Raw genomic sequence first — 13,333 nt, forward strand, 5'->3', positions numbered from 1 at the left:
CTAAAGGTTTTCAAGACAGCTGTAAACACAGACTCTTTCTGAAGTGGAGATTTCTAAAAGATCTCGAATGTAACCAATAAGATATAAAGTCAGAGGAGAAACAGAGGAAAAGTGAGCATAGCACAGGAGAATCACAAGATGTAATTGAGGCCAAAAGCAAAAGTCATTAATTTCACAAGAGTGCCTGGGATGGTTTTAAAGCCCACTTCAGATGCATTAGTAGGATATCATTTTCTATTTCAGGAGGAGTAATATCAAACCGAGGCAGCTTCATAGTAAATGAGGCCTACAGCTATATTTTGTGAAAAGGGGTCATTTTAATTTCAGGGTCTTTATTACCTAGCAAGGTAACTGACTGAGCTGTGAAATAATATTTACAATATAAATAAACTCAGTAGTCTTCGAAGCAGGTAGTTATTATTCAAGTATTTACTTTCTGGGTTCTCTTATGCATTAAGATTTATATAATAGAATCTTGGCCTTTTCAATATCAGACAGAAAGCAAACTTTACTAAAACAACTTAAGGTAATTAATTATGTATAATTTTAAATCATCTATAGGTGGATAATGAAAAGAGACTAATCATTTACAGAAAATTCATAAAATGAGATATAGAGGTGTTAAAGTTTACATATATATATTTCCAGGTAACAGTTTAAAATGCATTGTATTTTATTAAGAAGTAAAAAAGTCATGTTGATATGCCCACCCTACCTAATAGCTGTGTCTAAAATTCTATCCATCACAGAAAACTTCTCTCCCATAGGTCATTATGAGATTGATAAAAAACCGGTAAAACATCAACCACACCATAGCTAGCAAATGTTGCAATGAAGAACACTAATTTGAAGTTAAAATATTTTCTCATCATCAGTGGTAGGTATAGCACCATATCGTAAATTAAGAGAAGAGCTTGTGTCCATCCAAAAGGACCCACAGAATTTAAAAGGCAACAAAAGAGAGTGAGGAACCAAAGAGTCTTACTTTTATAAAACCTAAGTGTAATTATTTAGAATTCCTGGTTGGCAAAAGAGAAAAGGTAAGCAATAAATTAGAGGATAGCAGTTTGGAAGAGCAATAGAAAAAGAGGTAATGGACAGCACTGCCTGGTTTAGCTACTGTTGAGGAATCTATCCTCATCAGCAACTAGCAATAAAAAGGAGGTAGGGGAAGAAAGGCACTGAAAGTGGTCTTCTTTTCTAACTCTCTAAAGCCATCTGCTGGTTGGAGACTAACAGGGTAGGTTCAAAGACCCTAACCTAGGTTAGCAAGCTCACTAAATTCAGCAATGATCCTGAATGGTGTGCACTGAGCAATCACAATGACCTAGGCACCAGCATCTAACTAAAATAGAAAGACAAAGAGGAGTTCTGGCTTGTTCAGTAAAATGTGCTCTTGGGCATACAACTACACTGCTTCCAGCACTCAATGGAAATATAATGAACAGCAAAAGGGTATATTGGTTCTTAGGTTGAGTATCTATAGACAAGGGTAATGTTCTCAATACTTTTCTGGAACCAATTTTCTTTTGTTTTTAAAGATTGGCCCTGAGCTAACATCTGTTGCCAATAATTTTTTTCTTCTTCTCCCCAAAGCCCCCCAGTACATAGCTGTATATTCTAGTTGTAGGTCCTTCTAGTTCTGCTATATAGGATGCCACTTCAGCATGGCTTGATGAGTGGTACTAGGTCTGTGCCCAGGATCCAAATAGGCGAAACCCTGAGCCACAGAAGCAGAGCATGCAAACTTAACCACTTGGCCACAGGGCCGGCTCCTGGAACCAATTTTTTATCTGAAATAAGTTGAAATGAAGCACAGATTAAAATCAAAATGGATCATGTTCACAGATCATGCTATTAATAAAGAACAAATTAAGAAATCTTAGAACACAATGTTGGGAATCTTCTCAAAGCATAAGTAATAGTTAAGGTTAAACTTGGGAATGATAACTCATTAAGCAAAATTAAGGTTTCCACCTGTGGCCTAATATAAATAAGAAGGTAATAGAAAACATTTTTATGTCTTGGAATTCAGGGAACTATTTTTTTTCATATCTGACAACATATTTGGGAAACAGGTATCATTTCCTTTTGAATATAATTTCTATTCCAAATTCTGATAACTACAATGCAATAGGATGGTCTGCATTAGCAACATGAAGAGAACCTTGATCTCATATCTTTCATCATCATTTTTTAACATATGAAATTGCTGCATCTGTTCTAACCATTAATTCAGAACATATATTTCATTTTATTTTCAGAAAACATAGAATCTCACATTTGAAAGCTTAAGTTTCAGAATTTACTTACTAAGACTCAGCTATTCAAATGACAACTGGGATGAAAAAATAGAGTGTTCCACTTAGGGAATCATAAAAATTTTCAAAACAGCTAGTTTATTTTTAATAAAAACAGAATATACTTCTCTATGCATATCATAAGCAAATCTATTAACCTTTATGATTAACATAAATATTAGACCTATGGCGTTTAGGGAAGATATGTTGAGACACTTTGTTTGGTAATGCTCATTAGTGGGTAAGTGTTACCTGGAAAGTAAAACGTTATATTTAGCATCAAGTATAGACAGCCCAATTCAAAGAAATTCACATAAATTCAGGTCAGTGAGCTCTCCTTTTTGTAGTCCCTATTTATGTATTAGTCTGTATAATGAAGTATTAACATGGTAATGATTAAAAAATGGCAATAAAAACTATCAATTTTTACTGAATTAACCAAAACGTGACAAAAACATGGAAGTCATGAAGTGATTCCAGCATCTCCATTTCTCCCTTAATCGTGTGCAAATTTTACATAAGGAATATTTTTCCATTTCTCCATGTATGTTATTGGCTCCCATTCCATACCAGTAGCACACTAGCCCAATCTATATGTGCAGGCCCATCTATAAAAGGTATGGCCACCACACTGGATGGTTATTTCCATTAATGATAATTTAAACCAAATTTCCTAAAATAACTTACTTGAAAATAATTTGATATCCCCATTAAACAACTAAATTCCTTATGTAGTTATAGGAGTTGTCAAAATGACCAACACTTCACAAGTTGGGAAATGTCAGGATACACAGAGTGATAACAATAGTGATGTTGAAAACTTAGTTCAAACAAGTTGAGTTTTCATTCTTAGTGAAGTGAACAATCACTTTAGGGGATTTTTCTCCCCTGAGTTTAAAGAAATGTATTACACCAAAAATCAGAGCAAAGAGAATGTTTAACCAAATTGATCTAACATTTGATTATATATCCTGAAATACCTTTTAATCTAAAATCTCCTTTATTTAAAGAATCTATGACTGCTCCCAGATTTTAGGACATATTCTTCAAGAAAGACACATAACAAAGATGTATGAGACTTCATAGCAATAAAGCACTGTGTGATAAATCAAGTTTTAGTTACATCAGAAAATATCATAAATTAATATTGATACTATTACTTGGCTCAAATATTGCACTGAAGGGAAATATTCAAATTGTTCACTTTAGCATGCATTGAATTACAAATGTATAATATCATCATATAATTCTGGTTGTTCTGAATTATGATTCACAGCTGGTATTTTGGCATGATAAATCTTCCAGAAGATAACCCTGCTTAGGGATTAGTGGCTAATTCTGATGGCCATGTACCACCTAAGGAAATTTAAATTATTGTTTTCCTGGGGCTCATAAATTTTTGATATTCCTTTATTGAAGAAATATGTAACTGGCATGTCTACAAGGTAAGATATACTAAACTAAGCTGGGCTGTGGTCAAAAGAATAAGTTTATTAAAAAAAAAAAAAAAAGCTTTGCAGTCCACTGACTTTGGTTCTAAAATGAGTAATAAATATGTTTAAATAAAAAATTTTAGCATGCACTTGTTTCCTTAAAATGTGTCTTTGTGGCAGCTCATTCTACCTTCTTCACTACAAATGTCTAACTCTAGCAAAAGGCAGCAATGACCTCTTAACAGCTAGATACAGTGGCTTCCTTCCATCTGCATTCTTTTAACTTCTCAGGGGCAAGTGGCAAAGCTAAACTCTTGTTGAAACTCTGTCTTCCCTTATCTTCCAAGATACCATTTTCCTGAATCTCTTCATTCTCAGTCTACATTTCTGATTGTTCTTTTTTCACCAGTCACTTAAATGTTGCTAGATCCCAGGGCCCTATCCTTGAGACTCTGCCTTCCTCAGTCTATTTGTACTCTCCGAAGGGGATTTTATTTATTCTCACGGCTTCAACCACCATCTGTATGCACACGAATGCTGATCTGTTCTCAGCCCAGTCCTTTCCTTTGAATTTCTGACCCATACAATCTACTGGAGTGTAGACATTTGGATACTCCATTCATGATTATAGAGGTACGAGGCAATCTAGTGCAGTTAATGTTAAGAGCACAGATTCTGGAGCCAGATTGCCTGAGTCTGAATCCCAGGTCCACCAGCTGTGTGAACTTGAGCATGTCATTAACCCTTCTCTGCCTCAGAAACAACCATATACCACACCCCTATCCCATCTCACCCCATCCACATACACACCTGTAATTCTTTTCTTTTCTTTTTTAAAGATTTTATTTTTTCCTTTTTCTCCCCAAAGCCCCCGGGTATATAGTTGTATATTCTTCATTGTGGGTCCTTCCAGCTGTGGCATGTGGGACGCTGCCTCAGTGTGGTTTGATGAGCAGTGCCATGTCTGCGCCCAGGATTCGAACCAACAAAACACTGGGCCCCCTGCAGCAGAGCACGTGAACTTAACCACGCAGCCACGGGGCCAGCCCCCACACCTGTAATTCTTAATAGTCAGCTCCTCATTTCCCAATCCATAGTAAGTGCCAAGGGCATTCTATTATATACTCCTTTAATTTTCAAAATATAAAAAGAAAAACAAATACTTATATAAGATCCTTTCTTAAAGGTCTCTCTGGAATTAAACACATCCAACAAGTTGATTTTTAAAAAGTGGCAAGAAATTGACAAAAAGTATTAACATACTACACTGGTGAGGAATTATAATTAACTCAACCAAAAAGCCTGGAATTTCATGGTTATTTAATGTCCCACCTTCTTGCCTCTCCTCCTCCCAAGATTAACATCTTAACAGTTTATTTATACAGTTCCCAAAAATGCCTTTAGGAAAATACATAAACATTAAAGGAGATGCAAATTTGACATCTGCCAGTTCAGTCTTGCAGAATCTTATACTCTCCATCTTAGCTGAATTTGAGATTTTTCTTTAGTATGAACTCATTACCTTCTAAATATTGTGGGTTAAAAATTAGATACAAACAAAGAACAAACAGAACAGTAAAAAGCTGTGTTTCAGTACTGGAAAATGGCAGCATTATTATGTGACCCTTGATATGATAGTTTTTTAGTCTAAAACAGAAATAATTACTACATCTGCGGCCTTCCTCATGCCATCTCTGCAGAGGTGCAATGAAGAAGTCTTAATTAATATGTACCAGACAAGAAAGTAGAGGACAATGCTTTCAATTACTAATTATGAGACAAAATACAGTGGTGGACAGGAATATTAAATAGAGATCATTCTACCTTCAAATACGAGAGAATGACTAATAATTCTGTCAGCTCTTTTGTCATGCAGGAATTCGACAGAGATGTATAAGAAAGTTCATAATCCAAGAGGTACTGATTCTTTAACAAAAATAATAAAACATTGAGAAATTCACCGAGTTGATTCTGCCATTTCAATATCAATCAAAAGATATTATGTCAAGCAATTGTGTTCTCTGAAACATTTTCAGTAGAGTGAACCTACTGTTTCTTAGATGCCTTCTGATCTATTTGGAAGTTTTCTCACCATCATCATTAAAAGTAACATTACCATCTCATCTTCATGTAGCATAGAATGGAGATAATGGAGAAAATTAAACCAACAGTGCCTTTGACCTCTAGAAACTTAGAACCCAATATTGTGCACACTCTGTAATTTTGGATATCATTATGAACAAACCAGATCAACCATTTGTCAATCTATTAATGTCTTATTCCTCAACTATTCAAAATTGGTTGAGAGTGACAGAACAACAGGAAATAAATTCAGATAGACAACATTGATGCAAAAGTGGAATGATTGACAAATAAAAACTTAACAATTGACCAAACTTAATATGTTTTTATACCATAAACTAGTTAACGTATATGAATGTTTGTTAAGTAAAACAGTGAATGACGATCATTTTAAAGGTTAAATATGTGGACAGTGGATAATTGACAACTCAGGATGCTAGGTGATTATAACTTATTGATGTTTATTTATAATTTAGTTATACTCCATTTTGATTTAAAGCAGCTTACAGAGATGTGAATAATATAACGAGAAAAATAATTTAAACCTGAGAAAGATAAGGTAGGAAGAATATAAACATAGAAAGTAATAAGGAGATGATAGTGAGATTAATATATAAACTTCAGTAATGAAATCTTGCTAGAAGAGAGAGCTCCACAAAGCAGCCAGTAGGGTCATTTAAAAACACAAATCAAATCCTGTCACTCTTCTATATACAACTTCCATGGCTTCCTATTGTACTTTCAATTAATTCCAAGCCCTTTCTCATGACCTTTGCAATCCGGACCTTGACGACCTCTTTGAACTCTTCTCCCATGACTTTCTCCCTGGCCCAACAGGCTCCAGTGTATTCTTCTATTCTTCAATATCTGTCAAGCTAATTTCTGCTTCAGGGCCTTTGCACTTGCTGTTGCTTTTTCCCAGAACACTCAGTCTTTAAACCTTAGCATGATTAACAACTTTTTGTCAGGGCTCACTTCAAATATCACTTCCTTAATAAAACCTTTACTTAAAACCCAACATAAATGTGCATACACACACACTCTCTCTCACACACACACACACACACACACACACTCACAGTCGCAGTCATATAACTCAGATTTGGTTTCTTCATAACATTTCTAAATGGAATTATCTTACTAATTTCCTTGGCTATTTGTTGTCCGTCTCCTCACCCCCAACTAAAATGTATGCTTCATGTGAGGATAGAACCAGTCAGCCCCATAACATGGAGTCAAAACTCAATACAATGAAAATTCTAGATACTGGGATCAAGAGAAACATCTACATAATAAACAATGACATATTTTTTTTCCCAAAAATATAGGCCAACATTGACATGACAGTATATAATTTAGTAAAAGCAGCTGTACAGGAGAGATGAATGCCAGTGCATGTATTTTCAGCATTCAGCTCCCTGTGGTTTGACATAATCAATGAGTAGATCTTAACAGTACCTAGAAGAATTGCTGAACTGCATATGCTCCATAAACTTCCATTTCTCTCAGCCAAGATTTTGAAAGGAGCAGCAATGAGTTTGAGAACCTGCTTGCTTACCAGACATGAGAAGTAGCTACTCTAGGCAGCCAGGAATGGCAGAGATGGTGCATTAATCACTAGTCCACCCTAGTGGAAATTCAGAAAAAAACACCTAACTTCACTCCCATTCCTAGTTGACCCAAAGGACTGACAAACACATTTCTTACAAAGTAATTTCAGGAATATTTCCAGCCAAGATGACAGTGTGATTTCATGCTTTAAGGCCATGGCCTCTGTGACAAACACAAAGCAACAAAAGGTAAATATGAGAAGAGAAAATTAAAAAGAAAATGCTGCGTTAAAAAAAAAGAAACAGACTTGCTGTATGTTGGGTTTTTAGTAAAGGTTTTATGAAGGAGGTGATATTTGAAGTGAGCCCCGACCAAAAGTTGTTAGTCATGCTAAGCTTTAAAGACTAAGTGTTCTAGGCACCTTCCTAACCCTTCCAGCTACACAAAGAATCAAAAACTGCATAGCTTGAATGTAAATGGCGCCCTTCTGAGTTGTCTAACACAGCCTACAGGAAGAGAAACACCAAGCAGTCAAGGATCCTGAAGCTCTGGGCTGCTGGCCTCTACAACCAGAAGCACGTAAAGGCAGCTGAGAGTTACAGACTGAAGGACTCAGGAGTCTGGCTGGAGGAAAATCCAAATTATTAGACAGACAGAAAAAAATGTGGGGGGTTGTGTAGTAGGCAGAATAGCGTACCCCCAAAGATATCCATTTCCTAGTCCCTGGCACCTGTGAACATGTTATATTACTAGGCAAAGGGGAATTAGGTTGCACATGGAATTAAAGTTGCTATTCAGATGACCTTAAAATAGGGAGATTATCCTGGATTACCCAGTGGACCCAATGTAATCCCTAGAGTCCTTCCAAGTAGAAGCAGGAGGCAGAAGAAGAGTCAGTGTCACAGTGCTGTGCTGTAAGAAAGGCTCAGCGGGCCACTGCTGAGTTTGAAGATGAAAGGGGCCATGAGTCAAGGATGCAGACAGTCTCTAGAGGCTGGAAAAGGCAAGGAAACAAATTGTTCCCTGGAACTTCCGGAATGACTGCAGCCCTGAAGACACCTTGATTTTAGTCCAATGAAACACATGTCAGACTTCTGACCTACAGAACTGTAAGATAATAAATTTGTGTTGTTTTCAGCCACTCAATTTGTGGTAATTTGTTTCAACAGCAATAGGAAACTAACACAAATTGTAATTAAAACATCTCACACAAGACAAGAAAACAAACAAAAATTCCAAAATCCACTTAAAAAGAATAAAGAAGAAAAGTAAATAAAATAAAATTTGGGAGAGTTATTCATCAGAAAAAAAAATTAGCATAATCTAAAATGATTTGAAAATAAGGTTATTTTTTTAAACTCAAAAAGAAGAAGTAAATTTATAAAATAAAGCACAAGAATTTTAAAAAGGCAGAAATTAAACAACAATAAGCACATATGAAAAAGAACCAATTAGAAATTTGAGAATAAAAATATAGTTACTAAAATTTAAATAAAAATAGATTGAATAATCTTTAAACTTACCATAGTCAAAGAGAGAATTCGTAAATTTCAAATAGTGAGAAGAGACCCAGAATGCATCCCGGGAAGATAATGCAACAAGAAATATGACAGAGCATTTAAAGGACATGGAAGAGAGACTAAAGAGCTCCAACATACATTCAATAAGAGTTATACAAGAAGACAAAAGCAGGAAAGGCAGAGAAACAACATTAGGAGAGATGATGGATAAGAAGCTTCCAGAACTGAAGAAAGTTATGTGGGAAATTAGACACTGAGCACCAAGCAAGAAAACAAAAAGAAATCAACTTGTAGAACCATCGTCGGGAAATTGTAATATGTTAAGATAAAAAAAGAAGCTTAAATGCTACCAGAAAGAAATGATCATCTATAGAAGAAGATAATTAGACTGGCAGCAGATTTCTCATTAGCAGCAGATTACAGAAGACTATTAAATATTATCTTCAAAATGTTGAAGGCAATAGAACTTCACACCATCTAACCATCAATCAAGAATGAGCCAAATAAAGCGCGAGTATCAGTCAGAGGAGGATTTAGTATAAACTACTGAAACTTAAGCTTCAAGACCCCTCATTTGCACAGGTCCCAATTCTGGGAGTTGTTGGACATTGCAGAGTGTTCCAGACAGAGAGGGAAAAGATATCAATGGGGCAAATCTGGAAAAGTGCTTACAGAGATTTCAGAAGGAAAGGACCTGAATCTCTAAGGCTTCTGTAATTATTGGGTCTTCTTTTCCTATTATAAATATATATATATATATATATATGTATGTATGTATACAATTCCATTCCTGATTTTGTATTTTATTAAAAGAAGATCCCAAAAGTGTGTTAGCTGTAGGCTCCACAAAACTGGATCTGTCCTTGACTTCAGCAAAAAGAAAAGTGAACCCAGAGAAAGAACTAGAAGTAACAGTAAATACAGAAATTGGTAAAAGGTTTTCAGAAGCTTAACTGATAATAGGGTATTAAAAATAAGAAAATTTTGTATTAAAAATGGATAAAAACATTGATATTAACATGGGTGGTTTAGATATACTGAATGCCTTTGTAGAGGAAGATAGTGTAAATGTAGAAAATCACTGGCCTCAAAAGCCTATGCTTATAGTTCATATAGCAAACAATCTGGCACATTTTTAGATGGGATAGCTATTAATTGCAACTTTTTAAAATCTGGGAGTAATAAAGAATTGCTCCCTTTACGAATGAGATTCTTAACTCTGCCTTCAATCATGCAGGATCACACTCTTCGGGCTGGCAATGGGGAGCTACTTAGCAAGGTTCAGCATCCACCATTAGGAGAGATTCTTAAACCCTTCAGAGGGCAAACATCTTCCCTTGGTGCTTGTTCTACTTAAGATAGTAACAGCTATACAATATGACAAAGCATTACCACGACCCACTCAGAGAGTAGCCTGGAAGCCCTTCATATATTTTATGAAGGAAGCTCTTCATAGAACAAAGTCATGCATTAACAACCTTTCAAAGTTTATGTCATTTGATAGAAAATTCACTGAATATAAATAGGAAAACTTAGTTTTCTCTCACATTCTTTCACATCTGCTATAATCTTTTTATGTAGATTCCTGCTATTTCTATTTAGAAGATGAAATGAAGATACCTACCTCAGAGGAAGTATTGTAAAACAAATTAAATGAGAATAAAACACTAAAGTGAGCCTAGCTCTTCAGAGAATATACTCCATTTGCCATTTAAGAGGTATACAGAAAGTGCATGAACCACCATTGTTAACAGATAAATATAATCTCAACACTGGTAACGTATTAAGTCTCTCTCCTCAGCAGACTGCTGATCAGTGTAAGGAGGAAAAGGGATACAGGATATATATATATATATATCTGCCTGAGGACAGTGAAGAAATCTACTGAATCCAATTTCAAAAAAGAAGGAGCAAGAGAGCAAGTGTTTATTGCCTGGTGAGCCACTTTTCCTAGTGGCCATATCAAAAAAATAGATATTTGGCATTCTGCATTTACCACTATCTTAGCATTCATCATAATGAAATGGAATAGCCTGTGAGTTTCCTTGAAGCCAGGGACCATGACTTATGCATAAGTTGCATTCCCAGTGTACACAATGTACATTGTACATAGAAAGTGCTAATAATATTGGTAGAGTTAATGGACAAAGGGAACTGAACCTCTATATAGCTAGAAAATCCTTGGTAGGGAAGGGTAGTTGATGACTACAATATGTTTAGTTACAGATGATTCCTGAGCTAATTCGAGGGGAGAAATCTATAAAGGTCTAGCAACATCTACAGCCACAAGTCAGTGGCACTACAAGAGATGACAGGGAGTTCAGTAAGAGAGACTGCTAGAACGACTATGAAGCAAGATAACTGGCAGCAGGGAAACCCAGATATAATCACTTCTTGTCAATTGTCTTTACTTGGAAGTATTAGTGAGCCAACTCATACTCATTTTCTATAGACTATTTAGAGATAGGATGGATAATACAAACTCACAATTGCATGTTTCGTTAAAATGCTTAGTAAATTTTCATAGACCCAACTATTTAGAAACTACTCAATAATTGACTGAAGGACTAATAAATAATTAAGTTTTCAGTTATTTTTAAGAAAGATATCAACGTTTGAGTTTCTCTGAGGCAGTGGTTGGCAATCCTAGCTACACACCAACCTAAGCCCCAATCCCAAACGTTCCAATTTGTTTGGTGTGAGTTGGGGTTTAAGCAGCAATATTCTTCAGAGCTCCCTAGATGATTTGAATGCAGTGATCCCCAAAATACTCTGCACATTGGAATTACCTGGGGATCTTTTTTTTAAAAAATTCCAAACCCAGGCCACACTGCCAGCTAATTAAATCACCTTCTGGATATGGGGCCCAGGCATCTGTATTTCTTGAAGCTTCCCAGGGAATTCCAATATGTAGATAAGTTTGAGAATCACTTATTTAAAGGGTCTAAAGCCTGGTGAAAGTTTCTAACCATCTAATCACTAAACTGGTAACTCACCAGAGACCCACTACCTCCAGAAATAGTAATACTAAAGACAAGGGTGCAGAGCAACCAAAGGAGACAAGACACATACTGCCTCTCAAGTGTCACAGAGAAATATTTTATGAGGTTTCAGTAGAAGAGATGAAAAAGGGCCTTCATATAAAGAGTTATTCTAAGTGTTCCTGAGAGTTGGTAAGGTTAAGTCATACAAGCATGTTCAGCATTTTATTGGAAGATACTTGTACAAGCAGCAGTTCTTTATTCAAGTCTGAAAAGTTAGGACACGCATCTGATAAGTACTTTGCCAGTTCCTACATGGTATTTCTTTAGGGATTTGTAAGTGGGATTCAAATGCCAATGTCCATCCAAGGAAAAGTAGAGGAGCCAGAGATAAGATAACCAATATCAGAAAGGTTGACCAAAAAGACCCCACAAAAACAAAAAGGAAAGGAAATGCAGGCATGTTTAGTTTGCAAGTGATCTGGTTATTTCACTTAGGACCACAATGAATTAGTATTGACAGTGTCTTAAAGTGAGAGCTAAGCGACTAGTTCCTTATTAAAAGATCATCAACAATTCCTTTCCTTATTCGAGGAAACCAAGAGGCACGAAGTGAGCTGGGATAATGCTGGCCAGAACTTTCTCCCCAGCTTTTGAGACTGGATTTGCAGATCAGCTCACGAACCCAACACCTGAACTCTGCAATCTGGGCGGACTGTTCTGATTTCTATTTAAAGTGGTAGTCAGCTTCCCCAAAGCATAGAACTCCAATAACTGCATCTTCTTAGCCTCACTCAGATTTAAAACTTTCACCTTTTCTATTCTATGTGTGAAAAAAGAACATAGATTTTTTTTTAATGACTATGGTAATCTTGAGAAACACAGCAATTTGGGTAGAGCCATGTATTGAAGTCTATTAGGTTTTTATTAAAAATATACTTTAGACTCATTGATTTAATCAATTATAAGCAGTATTAGCTAAAAATGCTGTTGCAACCACTGAACTAATATAACAAACTGACCTCAAGACCCATTCTTCTGTGGTAAGACTCTGTAAGCTGTGCCCCTCTTACATAAGCTGGTAAATGCCACCAAAGGGGATCAGAACATACCCAAATACTATATGCATCAGTTTGAAATCCAAGAAAAATTGTCTATTAAGTGGACTCAGAGTTGTTACACTGGGATATTCACAATCACTAGCAGAGACTAATTTAAATGTACACCATTGTATCTGATAACCAAACACCTCCAGGGGATCTTCCAAAATTACAATACTAAAGAAACTGCTCTGTTTAAAACTTAGGGCATTGATTTTTATGATACCTTTAAAAAGTTTTATAGGATATTATGACGTCAGCCCATAGTTAAGTGACTTTTTAAACTCTTTAGTCTTTAAATTTTTTAATTCCTTTAAAATTCTTGATAACTGATCACTCTTAGAAAGAAGCTGGTCATTACTTCGG

General features: G+C 35.8%; 1 protein-coding gene across 8 annotated transcripts in view; it reads right to left on the bottom strand.

Moving 5' to 3' along the window:
• Window positions 1-13,333, bottom strand: part of IMMP2L (inner mitochondrial membrane peptidase subunit 2) — an 854,823-nt gene that overhangs the window by 345,683 nt on the left and 495,807 nt on the right. The gene's annotated exons all lie outside the window — the stretch shown is intronic.

The sequence above is a fragment of the Equus caballus genome, chromosome 4, assembly GCF_041296265.1.
Source record: "Equus caballus isolate H_3958 breed thoroughbred chromosome 4, TB-T2T, whole genome shotgun sequence".
NCBI lineage: Eukaryota > Metazoa > Chordata > Mammalia > Perissodactyla > Equidae > Equus > Equus caballus.